We start from the raw sequence: 19634 nt of genomic DNA on the forward strand, positions 1-19634 counted from the left end.
TCTACAGATATTTTTGTTAGAAGGGTTTAAGCCCAACATTCCAAATTTAGGGTTAGTACCAATGCTCCACGTTTTTTCAAAGGCCCAACCCACCTGCTCCTCGTTAGTATAGTGGTGAGTATCCCCGCCTGTCACGCGGGAGACCGGGGTTCAATTCCCCGACGGGGAGAAAGTACAGCTCTTTTTTTAGGGTGAATAATGTTGCTGAGCCCACAAAGTGGAACATATTCTTGGAAAAAAAGCTTTATGATACAATTTCCTGCCTTTGAGGTTAACTCAGCCTTCCAAGGCATTGGTTGTTCAGTGGTAGAATTCTCGCCTGCCACACGGGAGGCCCGGGTTCGATTCCCGGCCAATGCAGGAAGTTTTGAACATGTCATTTCGACAAGTATGCAAACCCCTGAGGAGGAAATCTGTGTTAGATTGCCAGGCAAACAGAAATCTCTGGTCTTGGTCGAATTCTCAACTGACTCTTGAAAAATAAGACTTTGAACATTTACTCATTCTCAGTAGACTTTGGTGAATCCATTGCAGATTTCCAGTGTGTGAGGTGATTCACTTTTTGCAAGGCTTTAGTTGTTAAATGGGAAAGAGTAACCAACTTGTCAGTGACAACTGTCTTGAGTTTGGCATTTGTGACAATGTCCTGGGATTACCCACAAACGCCTCACCTGCAAACTAGTATTGTGTGGCTTGTGAGCGGTATAGAGCAAAATCGATTACATGTACGTGTTTGTGAGAGTCTCAGCTTTCCATAGCGGGGTCATAGTAGTTCCTAGCTCCAACCATTCAGTCTCTACAGATATTTTTGTTAGAAGGGTTTAAGCCCAACAGTCCAAATTTAGGGTTAGTACCAATGCTCCACGTTTTTTCAAAGACCCAACCCACCTGCTCCTCGTTAGTATAGTGGTGAGTATCCCCGCCTGTCACGCGGGAGACCGGGGTTCAATTCCCCGACGGGGAGAAAGTACAGCTCTTTTTTTAGGGTGAATAATGTTGCTGAGCCCACAAAGTGGAACATATTCTTGGAAAAAAAGCTTTATGATACAATTTCCTGCCTTTGAGGTTAACTCAGCCTTCCAAGGCATTGGTTGTTCAGTGGTAGAATTCTCGCCTGCCACGCGGGAGGCCCGGGTTCGATTCCCGGCCAATGCAGGAAGTTTTGAACATGTCATTTCGACAAGTATGCAAACCCCTGAGGAGGAAATCTGTGTTAGATTGCCAGGCAAACAGAAATCTCTGGTCTTGGTCGAATTCTCAACTGACTCTTGAAAAATAAGACTTTGAACATTTACTCATTCTCAGTAGACTTTGGTGAATCCATTGCAGATTTCCAGTGTGTGAGGTGATTAACTTTTTGCAAGGCTTTAGTTGTTAAATGGGAAAGAGTAACCAACTTGTCAGTGACAACTGTCTTGAGTTTGGCATTTGTGACAATGTCCTGGGATTACCCACAAACGCCTCACCTGCAAACTAGTATTGTGTGGCTTGTGAGCGGTATAGAGCAAAATCGATTACATGTACGTGTTTGTGAGAGTCTCAGCTTTCCATAGCGGGGTCATAGTAGTTCCTAGCTCCAACCATTCAGTCTCTACAGATATTTTTGTTAGAAGGGTTTAAGCCCAACAGTCCAAATTTAGGGTTAGTACCAATGCTCCACGTTTTTTCAAAGGCCCAACCCACCTGCTCCTCGTTAGTATAGTGGTGAGTATCCCCGCCTGTCATGCGGGAGACCGGGGTTCAATTCCCCGACGGGGAGAAAGTACAGCTCTTTTTTTAGGGTGAATAATGTTGCTGAGCCCACAAAGTGGAACATATTCTTGGAAAAAAAGCTTTATGATACAATTTCCTGCCTTTGAGGTTAACTCAGCCTTCCAAGGCATTGGTTGTTCAGTGGTAGAATTCTCGCCTGCCACGCGGGAGGCCCGGGTTCGATTCCCGGCCAATGCAGGAAGTTTTGAACATGTCATTTCGACAAGTATGCAAACCCCTGAGGAGGAAATCTGTGTTAGATTGCCAGGCAAACAGAAATCTCTGGTCTTGGTCGAATTCTCAACTGACTCTTGAAAAATAAGACTTTGAACATTTACTCATTCTCAGTAGACTTTGGTGAATCCATTGCAGATTTCCAGTGTGTGAGGTGATTAACTTTTTGCAAGGCTTTAGTTGTTAAATGGGAAAGAGTAACCAACTTGTCAGTGACAACTGTCTTGAGTTTGGCATTTGTGACAATGTCCTGGGATTACCCACAAACGCCTCACCTGCAAACTAGTATTGTGTGGCTTGTGAGCGGTATAGAGCAAAATCGATTACATGTACGTGTTTGTGAGAGTCTCAGCTTTCCATAGCGGGGTCATAGTAGTTCCTAGCTCCAACCATTCAGTCTCTACAGATATTTTTGTTAGAAGGGTTTAAGCCCAACAGTCCAAATTTAGGGTTAGTACCAATGCTCCACGTTTTTTCAAAGGCCCAACCCACCTGCTCCTCGTTAGTATAGTGGTGAGTATCCCCGCCTGTCATGCGGGAGACCGGGGTTCAATTCCCCGACGGGGAGAAAGTACAGCTCTTTTTTTAGGGTGAATAATGTTGCTGAGCCCACAAAGTGGAACATATTCTTGGAAAAAAAGCTTTATGATACAATTTCCTGCCTTTGAGGTTAACTCAGCCTTCCAAGGCATTGGTTGTTCAGTGGTAGAATTCTCGCCTGCCACACGGGAGGCCCGGGTTCGATTCCCGGCCAATGCAGGAAGTTTTGAACATGTCATTTCGACAAGTATGCAAACCCCTGAGGAGGAAATCTGTGTTAGATTGCCAGGCAAACAGAAATCTCTGGTCTTGGTCGAATTCTCAACTGACTCTTGAAAAATAAGACTTTGAACATTTACTCATTCTCAGTAGACTTTGGTGAATCCATTGCAGATTTCCAGTGTGTGAGGTGATTAACTTTTTGCAAGGCTTTAGTTGTTAAATGGGAAAGAGTAACCAACTTGTCAGTGACAACTGTCTTGAGTTTGGCATTTGTGACAATGTCCTGGGATTACCCACAAACGCCTCACCTGCAAACTAGTATTGTGTGGCTTGTGAGCGGTATAGAGCAAAATCGATTACATGTACGTGTTTGTGAGAGTCTCAGCTTTCCATAGCGGGGTCATAGTAGTTCCTAGCTCCAACCATTCAGTCTCTACAGATATTTTTGTTAGAAGGGTTTAAGCCCAACAGTCCAAATTTAGGGTTAGTACCAATGCTCCACGTTTTTTCAAAGACCCAACCCACCTGCTCCTCGTTGGTATAGTGGTGAGTATCCCCGCCTGTCACGCGGGAGACCGGGGTTCAATTCCCCGACGGGGAGAAAGTACAGCTCTTTTTTTAGGGTGAATAATGTTGCTGAGCCCACAAAGTGGAACATATTCTTGGAAAAAAAGCTTTATGATACAATTTCCTGCCTTTGAGGTTAACTCAGCCTTCCAAGGCATTGGTTGTTCAGTGGTAGAATTCTCGCCTGCCACACGGGAGGCCCGGGTTCGATTCCCGGCCAATGCAGGAAGTTTTGAACATGTCATTTCGACAAGTATGCAAACCCCTGAGGAGGAAATCTGTGTTAGATTGCCAGGCAAACAGAAATCTCTGGTCTTGGTCGAATTCTCAACTGACTCTTGAAAAATAAGACTTTGAACATTTACTCATTCTCAGTAGACTTTGGTGAATCCATTGCAGATTTCCAGTGTGTGAGGTGATTAACTTTTTGCAAGGCTTTAGTTGTTAAATGGGAAAGAGTAACCAACTTGTCAGTGACAACTGTCTTGAGTTTGGCATTTGTGACAATGTCCTGGGATTACCCACAAACGCCTCACCTGCAAACTAGTATTGTGTGGCTTGTGAGCGGTATAGAGCAAAATCGATTACATGTACGTGTTTGTGAGAGTCTCAGCTTTCCATAGCGGGGTCATAGTAGTTCCTAGCTCCAACCATTCAGTCTCTACAGATATTTTTGTTAGAAGGGTTTAAGCCCAACAGTCCAAATTTAGGGTTAGTACCAATGCTCCACGTTTTTTCAAAGGCCCAACCCACCTGCTCCTCGTTAGTATAGTGGTGAGTATCCCCGCCTGTCATGCGGGAGACCGGGGTTCAATTCCCCGACGGGGAGAAAGTACAGCTCTTTTTTTAGGGTGAATAATGTTGCTGAGCCCACAAAGTGGAACATATTCTTGGAAAAAAAGCTTTATGATACAATTTCCTGCCTTTGAGGTTAACTCAGCCTTCCAAGGCATTGGTTGTTCAGTGGTAGAATTCTCGCCTGCCACACGGGAGGCCCGGGTTCGATTCCCGGCCAATGCAGGAAGTTTTGAACATGTCATTTCGACAAGTATGCAAACCCCTGAGGAGGAAATCTGTGTTAGATTGCCAGGCAAACAGAAATCTCTGGTCTTGGTCGAATTCTCAACTGACTCTTGAAAAATAAGACTTTGAACATTTACTCATTCTCAGTAGACTTTGGTGAATCCATTGCAGATTTCCAGTGTGTGAGGTGATTAACTTTTTGCAAGGCTTTAGTTGTTAAATGGGAAAGAGTAACCAACTTGTCAGTGACAACTGTCTTGAGTTTGGCATTTGTGACAATGTCCTGGGATTACCCACAAACGCCTCACCTGCAAACTAGTATTGTGTGGCTTGTGAGCGGTATAGAGCAAAATCGATTACATGTACGTGTTTGTGAGAGTCTCAGCTTTCCATAGCGGGGTCATAGTAGTTCCTAGCTCCAACCATTCAGTCTCTACAGATATTTTTGTTAGAAGGGTTTAAGCCCAACAGTCCAAATTTAGGGTTAGTACCAATGCTCCACGTTTTTTCAAAGACCCAACCCACCTGCTCCTCGTTGGTATAGTGGTGAGTATCCCCGCCTGTCACGCGGGAGACCGGGGTTCAATTCCCCGACGGGGAGAAAGTACAGCTCTTTTTTTAGGGTGAATAATGTTGCTGAGCCCACAAAGTGGAACATATTCTTGGAAAAAAAGCTTTATGATACAATTTCCTGCCTTTGAGGTTAACTCAGCCTTCCAAGGCATTGGTTGTTCAGTGGTAGAATTCTCGCCTGCCACACGGGAGGCCCGGGTTCGATTCCCGGCCAATGCAGGAAGTTTTGAACATGTCATTTCGACAAGTATGCAAACCCCTGAGGAGGAAATCTGTGTTAGATTGCCAGGCAAACAGAAATCTCTGGTCTTGGTCGAATTCTCAACTGACTCTTGAAAAATAAGACTTTGAACATTTACTCATTCTCAGTAGACTTTGGTGAATCCATTGCAGATTTCCAGTGTGTGAGGTGATTAACTTTTTGCAAGGCTTTAGTTGTTAAATGGGAAAGAGTAACCAACTTGTCAGTGACAACTGTCTTGAGTTTGGCATTTGTGACAATGTCCTGGGATTACCCACAAACGCCTCACCTGCAAACTAGTATTGTGTGGCTTGTGAGCGGTATAGAGCAAAATCGATTACATGTACGTGTTTGTGAGAGTCTCAGCTTTCCATAGCGGGGTCATAGTAGTTCCTAGCTCCAACCATTCAGTCTCTACAGATATTTTTGTTAGAAGGGTTTAAGCCCAACAGTCCAAATTTAGGGTTAGTACCAATGCTCCACGTTTTTTCAAAGACCCAACCCACCTGCTCCTCGTTAGTATAGTGGTGAGTATCCCCGCCTGTCACGCGGGAGACCGGGGTTCAATTCCCCGACGGGGAGAAAGTACAGCTCTTTTTTTAGGGTGAATAATGTTGCTGAGCCCACAAAGTGGAACATATTCTTGGAAAAAAAGCTTTATGATACAATTTCCTGCCTTTGAGGTTAACTCAGCCTTCCAAGGCATTGGTTGTTCAGTGGTAGAATTCTCGCCTGCCACGCGGGAGGCCCGGGTTCGATTCCCGGCCAATGCAGGAAGTTTTGAACATGTCATTTCGACAAGTATGCAAACCCCTGAGGAGGAAATCTGTGTTAGATTGCCAGGCAAACAGAAATCTCTGGTCTTGGTCGAATTCTCAACTGACTCTTGAAAAATAAGACTTTGAACATTTACTCATTCTCAGTAGACTTTGGTGAATCCATTGCAGATTTCCAGTGTGTGAGGTGATTAACTTTTTGCAAGGCTTTAGTTGTTAAATGGGAAAGAGTAACCAACTTGTCAGTGACAACTGTCTTGAGTTTGGCATTTGTGACAATGTCCTGGGATTACCCACAAACGCCTCACCTGCAAACTAGTATTGTGTGGCTTGTGAGCGGTATAGAGCAAAATCGATTACATGTACGTGTTTGTGAGAGTCTCAGCTTTCCATAGCGGGGTCATAGTAGTTCCTAGCTCCAACCATTCAGTCTCTACAGATATTTTTGTTAGAAGGGTTTAAGCCCAACAGTCCAAATTTAGGGTTAGTACCAATGCTCCACGTTTTTTCAAAGGCCCAACCCACCTGCTCCTCGTTAGTATAGTGGTGAGTATCCCCGCCTGTCATGCGGGAGACCGGGGTTCAATTCCCCGACGGGGAGAAAGTACAGCTCTTTTTTTAGGGTGAATAATGTTGCTGAGCCCACAAAGTGGAACATATTCTTGGAAAAAAAGCTTTATGATACAATTTCCTGCCTTTGAGGTTAACTCAGCCTTCCAAGGCATTGGTTGTTCAGTGGTAGAATTCTCGCCTGCCACACGGGAGGCCCGGGTTCGATTCCCGGCCAATGCAGGAAGTTTTGAACATGTCATTTCGACAAGTATGCAAACCCCTGAGGAGGAAATCTGTGTTAGATTGCCAGGCAAACAGAAATCTCTGGTCTTGGTCGAATTCTCAACTGACTCTTGAAAAATAAGACTTTGAACATTTACTCATTCTCAGTAGACTTTGGTGAATCCATTGCAGATTTCCAGTGTGTGAGGTGATTCACTTTTTGCAAGGCTTTAGTTGTTAAATGGGAAAGAGTAACCAACTTGTCAGTGACAACTGTCTTGAGTTTGGCATTTGTGACAATGTCCTGGGATTACCCACGAACGCCTCACCTGCAAACTAGTATTGTGTGGCTTGTGAGCGGTATAGAGCAAAATCGATTACATGTACGTGTTTGTGAGAGTCTCAGCTTTCCATAGCGGGGTCATAGTAGTTCCTAGCTCCAACCATTCAGTCTCTACAGATATTTTTGTTAGAAGGGTTTAAGCCCAACAGTCCAAATTTAGGGTTAGTACCAATGCTCCACGTTTTTTCAAAGACCCAACCCACCTGCTCCTCGTTAGTATAGTGGTGAGTATCCCCGCCTGTCACGCGGGAGACCGGGGTTCAATTCCCCGACGGGGAGAAAGTACAGCTCTTTTTTTAGGGTGAATAATGTTGCTGAGCCCACAAAGTGGAACATATTCTTGGAAAAAAAGCTTTATGATACAATTTCCTGCCTTTGAGGTTAACTCAGCCTTCCAAGGCATTGGTTGTTCAGTGGTAGAATTCTCGCCTGCCACGCGGGAGGCCCGGGTTCGATTCCCGGCCAATGCAGGAAGTTTTGAACATGTCATTTCGACAAGTATGCAAACCCCTGAGGAGGAAATCTGTGTTAGATTGCCAGGCAAACAGAAATCTCTGGTCTTGGTCGAATTCTCAACTGACTCTTGAAAAATAAGACTTTGAACATTTACTCATTCTCAGTAGACTTTGGTGAATCCATTGCAGATTTCCAGTGTGTGAGGTGAATAACTTTTTGCAAGGCTTTAGTTGTTAAATGGGAAAGAGTAACCAACTTGTCAGTGACAACTGTCTTGAGTTTGGCATTTGTGACAATGTCCTGGGATTACCCACAAACGCCTCACCTGCAAACTAGTATTGTGTGGCTTGTGAGCGGTATAGAGCAAAATCGATTACATGTACGTGTTTGTGAGAGTCTCAGCTTTCCATAGCGGGGTCATAGTAGTTCCTAGCTCCAACCATTCAGTCTCTACAGATATTTTTGTTAGAAGGGTTTAAGCCCAACAGTCCAAATTTAGGGTTAGTACCAATGCTCCACGTTTTTTCAAAGACCCAACCCACCTGCTCCTCGTTAGTATAGTGGTGAGTATCCCCGCCTGTCACGCGGGAGACCGGGGTTCAATTCCCCGACGGGGAGAAAGTACAGCTCTTTTTTTAGGGTGAATAATGTTGCTGAGCCCACAAAGTGGAACATATTCTTGGAAAAAAAGCTTTATGATACAATTTCCTGCCTTTGAGGTTAACTCAGCCTTCCAAGGCATTGGTTGTTCAGTGGTAGAATTCTCGCCTGCCACGCGGGAGGCCAGGGTTCGATTCCCGGCCAATGCAGGAAGTTTTGAACATGTCATTTCGACAAGTATGCAAACCCCTGAGGAGGAAATCTGTGTTAGATTGCCAGGCAAACAGAAATCTCTGGTCTTGGTCGAATTCTCAACTGACTCTTGAAAAATAAGACTTTGAACATTTACTCATTCTCAGTAGACTTTGGTGAATCCATTGCAGATTTCCAGTGTGTGAGGTGATTAACTTTTTGCAAGGCTTTAGTTGTTAAATGGGAAAGAGTAACCAACTTGTCAGTGACAACTGTCTTGAGTTTGGCATTTGTGACAATGTCCTGGGATTACCCACAAACGCCTCACCTGCAAACTAGTATTGTGTGGCTTGTGAGCGGTATAGAGCAAAATCGATTACATGTACGTGTTTGTGAGAGTCTCAGCTTTCCATAGCGGGGTCATAGTAGTTCCTAGCTCCAACCATTCAGTCTCTACAGATATTTTTGTTAGAAGGGTTTAAGCCCAACAGTCCAAATTTAGGGTTAGTACCAATGCTCCACGTTTTTTCAAAGGCCCAACCCACCTGCTCCTCGTTAGTATAGTGGTGAGTATCCCCGCCTGTCATGCGGGAGACCGGGGTTCAATTCCCCGACGGGGAGAAAGTACAGCTCTTTTTTTAGGGTGAATAATGTTGCTGAGCCCACAAAGTGGAACATATTCTTGGAAAAAAAGCTTTATGATACAATTTCCTGCCTTTGAGGTTAACTCAGCCTTCCAAGGCATTGGTTGTTCAGTGGTAGAATTCTCGCCTGCCACACGGGAGGCCCGGGTTCGATTCCCGGCCAATGCAGGAAGTTTTGAACATGTCATTTCGACAAGTATGCAAACCCCTGAGGAGGAAATCTGTGTTAGATTGCCAGGCAAACAGAAATCTCTGGTCTTGGTCGAATTCTCAACTGACTCTTGAAAAATAAGACTTTGAACATTTACTCATTCTCAGTAGACTTTGGTGAATCCATTGCAGATTTCCAGTGTGTGAGGTGATTCACTTTTTGCAAGGCTTTAGTTGTTAAATGGGAAAGAGTAACCAACTTGTCAGTGACAACTGTCTTGAGTTTGGCATTTGTGACAATGTCCTGGGATTACCCACGAACGCCTCACCTGCAAACTAGTATTGTGTGGCTTGTGAGCGGTATAGAGCAAAATCGATTACATGTACGTGTTTGTGAGAGTCTCAGCTTTCCATAGCGGGGTCATAGTAGTTCCTAGCTCCAACCATTCAGTCTCTACAGATATTTTTGTTAGAAGGGTTTAAGCCCAACAGTCCAAATTTAGGGTTAGTACCAATGCTCCACGTTTTTTCAAAGACCCAACCCACCTGCTCCTCGTTAGTATAGTGGTGAGTATCCCCGCCTGTCACGCGGGAGACCGGGGTTCAATTCCCCGACGGGGAGAAAGTACAGCTCTTTTTTTAGGGTGAATAATGTTGCTGAGCCCACAAAGTGGAACATATTCTTGGAAAAAAAGCTTTATGATACAATTTCCTGCCTTTGAGGTTAACTCAGCCTTCCAAGGCATTGGTTGTTCAGTGGTAGAATTCTCGCCTGCCACGCGGGAGGCCCGGGTTCGATTCCCGGCCAATGCAGGAAGTTTTGAACATGTCATTTCGACAAGTATGCAAACCCCTGAGGAGGAAATCTGTGTTAGATTGCCAGGCAAACAGAAATCTCTGGTCTTGGTCGAATTCTCAACTGACTCTTGAAAAATAAGACTTTGAACATTTACTCATTCTCAGTAGACTTTGGTGAATCCATTGCAGATTTCCAGTGTGTGAGGTGAATAACTTTTTGCAAGGCTTTAGTTGTTAAATGGGAAAGAGTAACCAACTTGTCAGTGACAACTGTCTTGAGTTTGGCATTTGTGACAATGTCCTGGGATTACCCACAAACGCCTCACCTGCAAACTAGTATTGTGTGGCTTGTGAGCGGTATAGAGCAAAATCGATTACATGTACGTGTTTGTGAGAGTCTCAGCTTTCCATAGCGGGGTCATAGTAGTTCCTAGCTCCAACCATTCAGTCTCTACAGATATTTTTGTTAGAAGGGTTTAAGCCCAACAGTCCAAATTTAGGGTTAGTACCAATGCTCCACGTTTTTTCAAAGACCCAACCCACCTGCTCCTCGTTAGTATAGTGGTGAGTATCCCCGCCTGTCACGCGGGAGACCGGGGTTCAATTCCCCGACGGGGAGAAAGTACAGCTCTTTTTTTAGGGTGAATAATGTTGCTGAGCCCACAAAGTGGAACATATTCTTGGAAAAAAAGCTTTATGATACAATTTCCTGCCTTTGAGGTTAACTCAGCCTTCCAAGGCATTGGTTGTTCAGTGGTAGAATTCTCGCCTGCCACGCGGGAGGCCCGGGTTCGATTCCCGGCCAATGCAGGAAGTTTTGAACATGTCATTTCGACAAGTATGCAAACCCCTGAGGAGGAAATCTGTGTTAGATTGCCAGGCAAACAGAAATCTCTGGTCTTGGTCGAATTCTCAACTGACTCTTGAAAAATAAGACTTTGAACATTTACTCATTCTCAGTAGACTTTGGTGAATCCATTGCAGATTTCCAGTGTGTGAGGTGATTAACTTTTTGCAAGGCTTTAGTTGTTAAATGGGAAAGAGTAACCAACTTGTCAGTGACAACTGTCTTGAGTTTGGCATTTGTGACAATGTCCTGGGATTACCCACAAACGCCTCACCTGCAAACTAGTATTGTGTGGCTTGTGAGCGGTATAGAGCAAAATCGATTACATGTACGTGTTTGTGAGAGTCTCAGCTTTCCATAGCGGGGTCATAGTAGTTCCTAGCTCCAACCATTCAGTCTCTACAGATATTTTTGTTAGAAGGGTTTAAGCCCAACAGTCCAAATTTAGGGTTAGTACCAATGCTCCACGTTTTTTCAAAGGCCCAACCCACCTGCTCCTCGTTAGTATAGTGGTGAGTATCCCCGCCTGTCATGCGGGAGACCGGGGTTCAATTCCCCGACGGGGAGAAAGTACAGCTCTTTTTTTAGGGTGAATAATGTTGCTGAGCCCACAAAGTGGAACATATTCTTGGAAAAAAAGCTTTATGATACAATTTCCTGCCTTTGAGGTTAACTCAGCCTTCCAAGGCATTGGTTGTTCAGTGGTAGAATTCTCGCCTGCCACACGGGAGGCCCGGGTTCGATTCCCGGCCAATGCAGGAAGTTTTGAACATGTCATTTCGACAAGTATGCAAACCCCTGAGGAGGAAATCTGTGTTAGATTGCCAGGCAAACAGAAATCTCTGGTCTTGGTCGAATTCTCAACTGACTCTTGAAAAATAAGACTTTGAACATTTACTCATTCTCAGTAGACTTTGGTGAATCCATTGCAGATTTCCAGTGTGTGAGGTGATTAACTTTTTGCAAGGCTTTAGTTGTTAAATGGGAAAGAGTAACCAACTTGTCAGTGACAACTGTCTTGAGTTTGGCATTTGTGACAATGTCCTGGGATTACCCACAAACGCCTCACCTGCAAACTAGTATTGTGTGGCTTGTGAGCGGTATAGAGCAAAATCGATTACATGTACGTGTTTGTGAGAGTCTCAGCTTTCCATAGCGGGGTCATAGTAGTTCCTAGCTCCAACCATTCAGTCTCTACAGATATTTTTGTTAGAAGGGTTTAAGCCCAACAGTCCAAATTTAGGGTTAGTACCAATGCTCCACGTTTTTTCAAAGACCCAACCCACCTGCTCCTCGTTGGTATAGTGGTGAGTATCCCCGCCTGTCACGCGGGAGACCGGGGTTCAATTCCCCGACGGGGAGAAAGTACAGCTCTTTTTTTAGGGTGAATAATGTTGCTGAGCCCACAAAGTGGAACATATTCTTGGAAAAAAAGCTTTATGATACAATTTCCTGCCTTTGAGGTTAACTCAGCCTTCCAAGGCATTGGTTGTTCAGTGGTAGAATTCTCGCCTGCCACACGGGAGGCCCGGGTTCGATTCCCGGCCAATGCAGGAAGTTTTGAACATGTCATTTCGACAAGTATGCAAACCCCTGAGGAGGAAATCTGTGTTAGATTGCCAGGCAAACAGAAATCTCTGGTCTTGGTCGAATTCTCAACTGACTCTTGAAAAATAAGACTTTGAACATTTACTCATTCTCAGTAGACTTTGGTGAATCCATTGCAGATTTCCAGTGTGTGAGGTGATTAACTTTTTGCAAGGCTTTAGTTGTTAAATGGGAAAGAGTAACCAACTTGTCAGTGACAACTGTCTTGAGTTTGGCATTTGTGACAATGTCCTGGGATTACCCACAAACGCCTCACCTGCAAACTAGTATTGTGTGGCTTGTGAGCGGTATAGAGCAAAATCGATTACATGTACGTGTTTGTGAGAGTCTCAGCTTTCCATAGCGGGGTCATAGTAGTTCCTAGCTCCAACCATTCAGTCTCTACAGATATTTTTGTTAGAAGGGTTTAAGCCCAACAGTCCAAATTTAGGGTTAGTACCAATGCTCCACGTTTTTTCAAAGACCCAACCCACCTGCTCCTCGTTGGTATAGTGGTGAGTATCCCCGCCTGTCACGCGGGAGACCGGGGTTCAATTCCCCGACGGGGAGAAAGTACAGCTCTTTTTTTAGGGTGAATAATGTTGCTGAGCCCACAAAGTGGAACATATTCTTGGAAAAAAAGCTTTATGATACAATTTCCTGCCTTTGAGGTTAACTCAGCCTTCCAAGGCATTGGTTGTTCAGTGGTAGAATTCTCGCCTGCCACACGGGAGGCCCGGGTTCGATTCCCGGCCAATGCAGGAAGTTTTGAACATGTCATTTCGACAAGTATGCAAACCCCTGAGGAGGAAATCTGTGTTAGATTGCCAGGCAAACAGAAATCTCTGGTCTTGGTCGAATTCTCAACTGACTCTTGAAAAATAAGACTTTGAACATTTACTCATTCTCAGTAGACTTTGGTGAATCCATTGCAGATTTCCAGTGTGTGAGGTGATTAACTTTTTGCAAGGCTTTAGTTGTTAAATGGGAAAGAGTAACCAACTTGTCAGTGACAACTGTCTTGAGTTTGGCATTTGTGACAATGTCCTGGGATTACCCACAAACGCCTCACCTGCAAACTAGTATTGTGTGGCTTGTGAGCGGTATAGAGCAAAATCGATTACATGTACGTGTTTGTGAGAGTCTCAGCTTTCCATAGCGGGGTCATAGTAGTTCCTAGCTCCAACCATTCAGTCTCTACAGATATTTTTGTTAGAAGGGTTTAAGCCCAACAGTCCAAATTTAGGGTTAGTACCAATGCTCCACGTTTTTTCAAAGACCCAACCCACCTGCTCCTCGTTAGTATAGTGGTGAGTATCCCCGCCTGTCACGCGGGAGACCGGTGTTCAATTCCCCGACGGGGAGAAAGTACAGCTCTTTTTTTAGGGTGAATAATGTTGCTGAGTGGAACATATTCTTGGAAAAAAAGCTTTATGATACAATTTCCTGCCTTTGAGGTTAACTCAGCCTTCCAAGGCATTGGTTGTTCAGTGGTAGAATTCTCGCCTGAATTCTCGCCTGCCACACGGGAGGCCCGGGTTCGATTCCCGGCCAATGCAGGAAGTTTTGAACATGTCATTTCGACAAGTATGCAAACCCCTGAGGAGGAAATCTGTGTTAGATTGCCAGGCAAACAGAAATCTCTGGTCTTGGTCGAATTCTCAACTGACTCTTGAAAAATAAGACTTTGAACATTTACTCATTCTCAGTAGACTTTGGTGAATCCATTGCAGATTTCCAGAGTGTGAGGTGATTAACTTTTTGCAAGGCTTTAGTTGTTAAATGGGAAAGAGTAACCAACTTGTCAGTGACAACTGTCTTGAGTTTGGCATTTGTGACAATGTCCTGGGATTACCCACAAACGCCTCACCTGCAAACTAGTATTGTGTGGCTTGTGAGCGGTATAGAGCAAAATCGATTACATGTACGTGTTTGTGAGAGTCTCAGCTTTCCATAGCGGGGTCATAGTAGTTCCTAGCTCCAACCATTCAGTCTCTACAGATATTTTTGTTAGAAGGGTTTAAGCCCAACAGTCCAAATTTAGGGTTAGTACCAATGCTCCACGTTTTTTCAAAGACCCAACCCACCTGCTCCTCGTTAGTATAGTGGTGAGTATCCCCGCCTGTCACGCGGGAGACCGGTGTTCAATTCCCCGACGGGGAGAAAGTACAGCTCTTTTTTTAGGGTGAATAATGTTGCTGAGCCCACAAAGTGGAACATATTCTTGGAAAAAAAGCTTTATGATACAATTTCCTGCCTTTGAGGTTAACTCAGCCTTCCAAGGCATTGGTTGTTCAGTGGTAGAATTCTCGCCTGCCACACGGGAGGCCCGGGTTCGATTCCCGGCCAATGCAGGAAGTTTTGAACATGTCATTTCGACAAGTATGCAAACCCCTGAGGAGGAAATCTGTGTTAGATTGCCAGGCAAACAGAAATCTCTGGTCTTGGTCGAATTCTCAACTGACTCTTGAAAAATAAGACTTTGAACATTTACTCATTCTCAGTAGACTTTGGTGAATCCATTGCAGATTTCCAGTGTGTGAGGTGATTAACTTTTTGCAAGGCTTTAGTTGTTAAATGGGAAAGAGTAACCAACTTGTCAGTGACAACTGTCTTGAGTTTGGCATTTGTGACAATGTCCTGGGATTACCCACAAACGCCTCACCTGCAAACTAGTATTGTGTGGCTTGTGAGCGGTATAGAGCAAAATCGATTACATGTACGTGTTTGTGAGAGTCTCAGCTTTCCATAGCGGGGTCATAGTAGTTCCTAGCTCCAACCATTCAGTCTCTACAGATATTTTTGTTAGAAGGGTTTAAGCCCAACAGTCCAAATTTAGGGTTAGTACCAATGCTCCACGTTTTTTCAAAGACCCAACCCACCTGCTCCTCGTTGGTATAGTGGTGTGTATCCCCGCCTGTCACGCGGGAGACCGGGGTTCAATTCCCCGACGGGGAGAAAGTACAGCTCTTTTTTTAGGGTGAATAATGTTGCTGAGCCCACAAAGTGGAACATATTCTTGGAAAAAAAGCTTTATGATACAATTTCCTGCCTTTGAGGTTAACTCAGCCTTCCAAGGCATTGGTTGTTCAGTGGTAGAATTCTCGCCTGCCACACGGGAGGCCCGGGTTCGATTCCCGGCCAATGCAGGAAGTTTTGAACATGTCATTTCGACAAGTATGCAAACCCCTGAGGAGGAAATCTGTGTTAGATTGCCAGGCAAACAGAAATCTCTGGTCTTGGTCGAATTCTCAACTGACTCTTGAAAAATAAGACTTTGAACATTTACTCATTCTCAGTAGACTTTGGTGAATCCATTGCAGATTTCCAGTGTGTGAGGTGATTAACTTTTTGCAAGGCTTTAGTTGTTAAATGGGAAAGAGTAACCAACTTGTCAGTGACAACTGTCTTGAGTTTGGCATTTGTGACAATGTCCTGGGATTACCCACAAACGCCTCACCTGCAAACTAGTATTGTGTGGCTTGTGAGCGGTATAGAGCAAAATCGATTACATGTACGTGTTTGTGAGAGTCTCAGCTTTCCATAGCGGGGTCATAGTAGTTCCTAGCTCCAACCATTCAGTCTCTACAGATATTTTTGTTAGAAGGGTTTAAGCCCAACAGTCCAAATTTAGGGTTAGTACCAATGCTCCACGTTTTTTCAAAGACCCAACCCACCTGCTCCTCGTTAGTATAGTGGTGAGTATCCCCGCCTGTCACGCGGGAGACCGGGGTTCAATTCCCCGACGGGGAGAAAGTACAGCTCTTTTTTTAGGGTGAATAATGTTGCTGAGCCCACAAAGTGGAACATATTCTTGGAAAAAAAGCTTTATGATACAATTTCCTGCCTTTGAGGTTAACTCAGCCTTCCAAGGCATTGGTTGTTCAGTGGTAGAATTCTCGCCTGCCACACGGGAGGCCCGGGTTCGATTCCCGGCCAATGCAGGAAGTTTTGAACATGTCATTTCGACAAGTATGCAAACCCCTGAGGAGGAAATCTGTGTTAGATTGCCAGGCAAACAGAAATCTCTGGTCTTGGTCGAATTCTCAACTGACTCTTGAAAAATAAGACTTTGAACATTTACTCATTCTCAGTAGACTTTGGTGAATCCATTGCAGATTTCCAGTGTGTGAGGTGATTAACTTTTTGCAAGGCTTTAGTTGTTAAATGGGAAAGAGTAACCAACTTGTCAGTGACAACTGTCTTGAGTTTGGCATTTGTGACAATGTCCTGGGATTACCCACAAACGCCTCACCTGCAAACTAGTATTGTGTGGCTTGTGAGCGGTATAGAGCAAAATCGATTACATGTACGTGTTTGTGAGAGTCTCAGCTTTCCATAGCGGGGTCATAGTAGTTCCTAGCTCCAACCATTCAGTCTCTACAGATATTTTTGTTAGAAGGGTTTAAGCCCAACAGTCCAAATTTAGGGTTAGTACCAATGCTCCACGTTTTTTCAAAGACCCAACCCACCTGCTCCTCGTTAGTATAGTGGTGAGTATCCCCGCCTGTCACGCGGGAGACCGGGGTTCAATTCCCCGACGGGGAGAAAGTACAGCTCTTTTTTTAGGGTGAATAATGTTGCTGAGCCCACAAAGTGGAACATATTCTTGGAAAAAAAGCTTTATGATACAATTTCCTGCCTTTGAGGTTAACTCAGCCTTCCAAGGCATTGGTTGTTCAGTGGTAGAATTCTCGCCTGCCACACGGGAGGCCCGGGTTCGATTCCCGGCCAATGCAGGAAGTTTTGAACATGTCATTTCGACAAGTATGCAAACCCCTGAGGAGGAAATCTGTGTTAGATTGCCAGGCAAACAGAAATCTCTGGTCTTGGTCGAATTCTCAACTGACTCTTGAAAAATAAGACTTTGAACATTTACTCATTCTCAGTAGACTTTGGTGAATCCATTGCAGATTTCCAGTGTGTGAGGTGATTAACTTTTTGCAAGGCTTTAGTTGTTAAATGGGAAAGAGTAACCAACTTGTCAGTGACAACTGTCTTGAGTTTGGCATTTGTGACAATGTCCTGGGATTACCCACAAACGCCTCACCTGCAAACTAGTATTGTGTGGCTTGTGAGCGGTATAGAGCAAAATCGATTACATGTACGTGTTTGTGAGAGTCTCAGCTTTCCATAGCGGGGTCATAGTAGTTCCTAGCTCCAACCATTCAGTCTCTACAGATATTTTTGTTAGAAGGGTTTAAGCCCAACAGTCCAAATTTAGGGTTAGTACCAATGCTCCACGTTTTTTCAAAGGCCCAACCCACCTGCTCCTCGTTAGTATAGTGGTGAGTATCCCCGCCTGTCATGCGGGAGACCGGGGTTCAATTCCCCGACGGGGAGAAAGTACAGCTCTTTTTTTAGGGTGAATAATGTTGCTGAGCCCACAAAGTGGAACATATTCTTGGAAAAAAAGCTTTATGATACAATTTCCTGCCTTTGAGGTTAACTCAGCCTTCCAAGGCATTGGTTGTTCAGTGGTAGAATTCTCGCCTGCCACACGGGAGGCCCGGGTTCGATTCCCGGCCAATGCAGGAAGTTTTGAACATGTCATTTCGACAAGTATGCAAACCCCTGAGGAGGAAATCTGTGTTAGATTGCCAGGCAAACAGAAATCTCTGGTCTTGGTCGAATTCTCAACTGACTCTTGAAAAATAAGACTTTGAACATTTACTCATTCTCAGTAGACTTTGGTGAATCCATTGCAGATTTCCAGTGTGTGAGGTGATTAACTTTTTGCAAGGCTTTAGTTGTTAAATGGGAAAGAGTAACCAACTTGTCAGTGACAACTGTCTTGAGTTTGGCATTTGTGACAATGTCCTGGGATTACCCACAAACGCCTCACCTGCAAACTAGTATTGTGTGGCTTGTGAGCGGTATAGAGCAAAATCGATTACATGTACGTGTTTGTGAGAGTCTCAGCTTTCCATAGCGGGGTCATAGTAGTTCCTAGCTCCAACCATTCAGTCTCTACAGATATTTTTGTTAGAAGGGTTTAAGCCCAACAGTCCAAATTTAGGGTTAGTACCAATGCTCCACGTTTTTTCAAAGACCCAACCCACCTGCTCCTCGTTGGTATAGTGGTGAGTATCCCCGCCTGTCACGCGGGAGACCGGGGTTCAATTCCCCGACGGGGAGAAAGTACAGCTCTTTTTTTAGGGTGAATAATGTTGCTGAGCCCACAAAGTGGAACATATTCTTGGAAAAAAAGCTTTATGATACAATTTCCTGCCTTTGAGGTTAACTCAGCCTTCCAAGGCATTGGTTGTTCAGTGGTAGAATTCTCGCCTGCCACACGGGAGGCCCGGGTTCGATTCCCGGCCAATGCAGGAAGTTTTGAACATGTCATTTCGACAAGTATGCAAACCCCTGAGGAGGAAATCTGTGTTAGATTGCCAGGCAAACAGAAATCTCTGGTCTTGGTCGAATTCTCAACTGACTCTTGAAAAATAAGACTTTGAACATTTACTCATTCTCAGTAGACTTTGGTGAATCCATTGCAGATTTCCAGTGTGTGAGGTGATTAACTTTTTGCAAGGCTTTAGTTGTTAAATGGGAAAGAGTAACCAACTTGTCAGTGACAACTGTCTTGAGTTTGGCATTTGTGACAATGTCCTGGGATTACCCACAAACGCCTCACCTGCAAACTAGTATTGTGTGGCTTGTGAGCGGTATAGAGCAAAATCGATTACATGTACGTGTTTGTGAGAGTCTCAGCTTTCCATAGCGGGGTCATAGTAGTTCCTAGCTCCAACCATTCAGTCTCTACAGATATTTTTGTTAGAAGGGTTTAAGCCCAACAGTCCAAATTTAGGGTTAGTACCAATGCTCCACGTTTTTTCAAAGGCCCAACCCACCTGCTCCTCGTTAGTATAGTGGTGAGTATCCCCGCCTGTCATGCGGGAGACCGGGGTTCAATTCCCCGACGGGGAGAAAGTACAGCTCTTTTTTTAGGGTGAATAATGTTGCTGAGCCCACAAAGTGGAACATATTCTTGGAAAAAAAGCTTTATGATACAATTTCCTGCCTTTGAGGTTAACTCAGCCTTCCAAGGCATTGGTTGTTCAGTGGTAGAATTCTCGCCTGCCACACGGGAGGCCCGGGTTCGATTCCCGGCCAATGCAGGAAGTTTTGAACATGTCATTTCGACAAGTATGCAAACCCCTGAGGAGGAAATCTGTGTTAGATTGCCAGGCAAACAGAAATCTCTGGTCTTGGTCGAATTCTCAACTGACTCTTGAAAAATAAGACTTTGAACATTTACTCATTCTCAGTAGACTTTGGTGAATCCATTGCAGATTTCCAGTGTGTGAGG

General features: G+C 44.5%; 5 non-coding genes across 5 annotated transcripts; all 5 read left to right on the top strand.

Annotated features, from left to right (window-relative positions):
- The first annotated feature begins 3277 nt into the window (after nucleotides 1–3277).
- On the top strand, nucleotides 3278–3349 carry trnad-guc (transfer RNA aspartic acid (anticodon GUC)). The gene has a single exon. It is a non-coding gene; the product is annotated as a tRNA-Asp (tRNA).
- Nucleotides 3350–4867: 1518 nt separating this feature from the next.
- On the top strand, nucleotides 4868–4939 carry trnad-guc (transfer RNA aspartic acid (anticodon GUC)). The gene has a single exon. It is a non-coding gene; the product is annotated as a tRNA-Asp (tRNA).
- Nucleotides 4940–12022: 7083 nt separating this feature from the next.
- On the top strand, nucleotides 12023–12094 carry trnad-guc (transfer RNA aspartic acid (anticodon GUC)). Its single transcript has one exon. It is a non-coding gene; the product is annotated as a tRNA-Asp (tRNA).
- Nucleotides 12095–12817: 723 nt separating this feature from the next.
- trnad-guc (transfer RNA aspartic acid (anticodon GUC)) lies at nucleotides 12818–12889 on the top strand. Its single transcript has one exon. It is a non-coding gene; the product is annotated as a tRNA-Asp (tRNA).
- Nucleotides 12890–18385: 5496 nt separating this feature from the next.
- On the top strand, nucleotides 18386–18457 carry trnad-guc (transfer RNA aspartic acid (anticodon GUC)). Its single transcript has one exon. It is a non-coding gene; the product is annotated as a tRNA-Asp (tRNA).
- Nucleotides 18458–19634: the final 1177 nt, after the last annotated feature.

This window comes from Oncorhynchus mykiss, chromosome 5, assembly GCF_057628025.1.
Source record: "Oncorhynchus mykiss isolate SJ-2025 chromosome 5, ASM5762802v1, whole genome shotgun sequence".
In the NCBI taxonomy this organism is placed as follows: domain Eukaryota; kingdom Metazoa; phylum Chordata; class Actinopteri; order Salmoniformes; family Salmonidae; genus Oncorhynchus; species Oncorhynchus mykiss.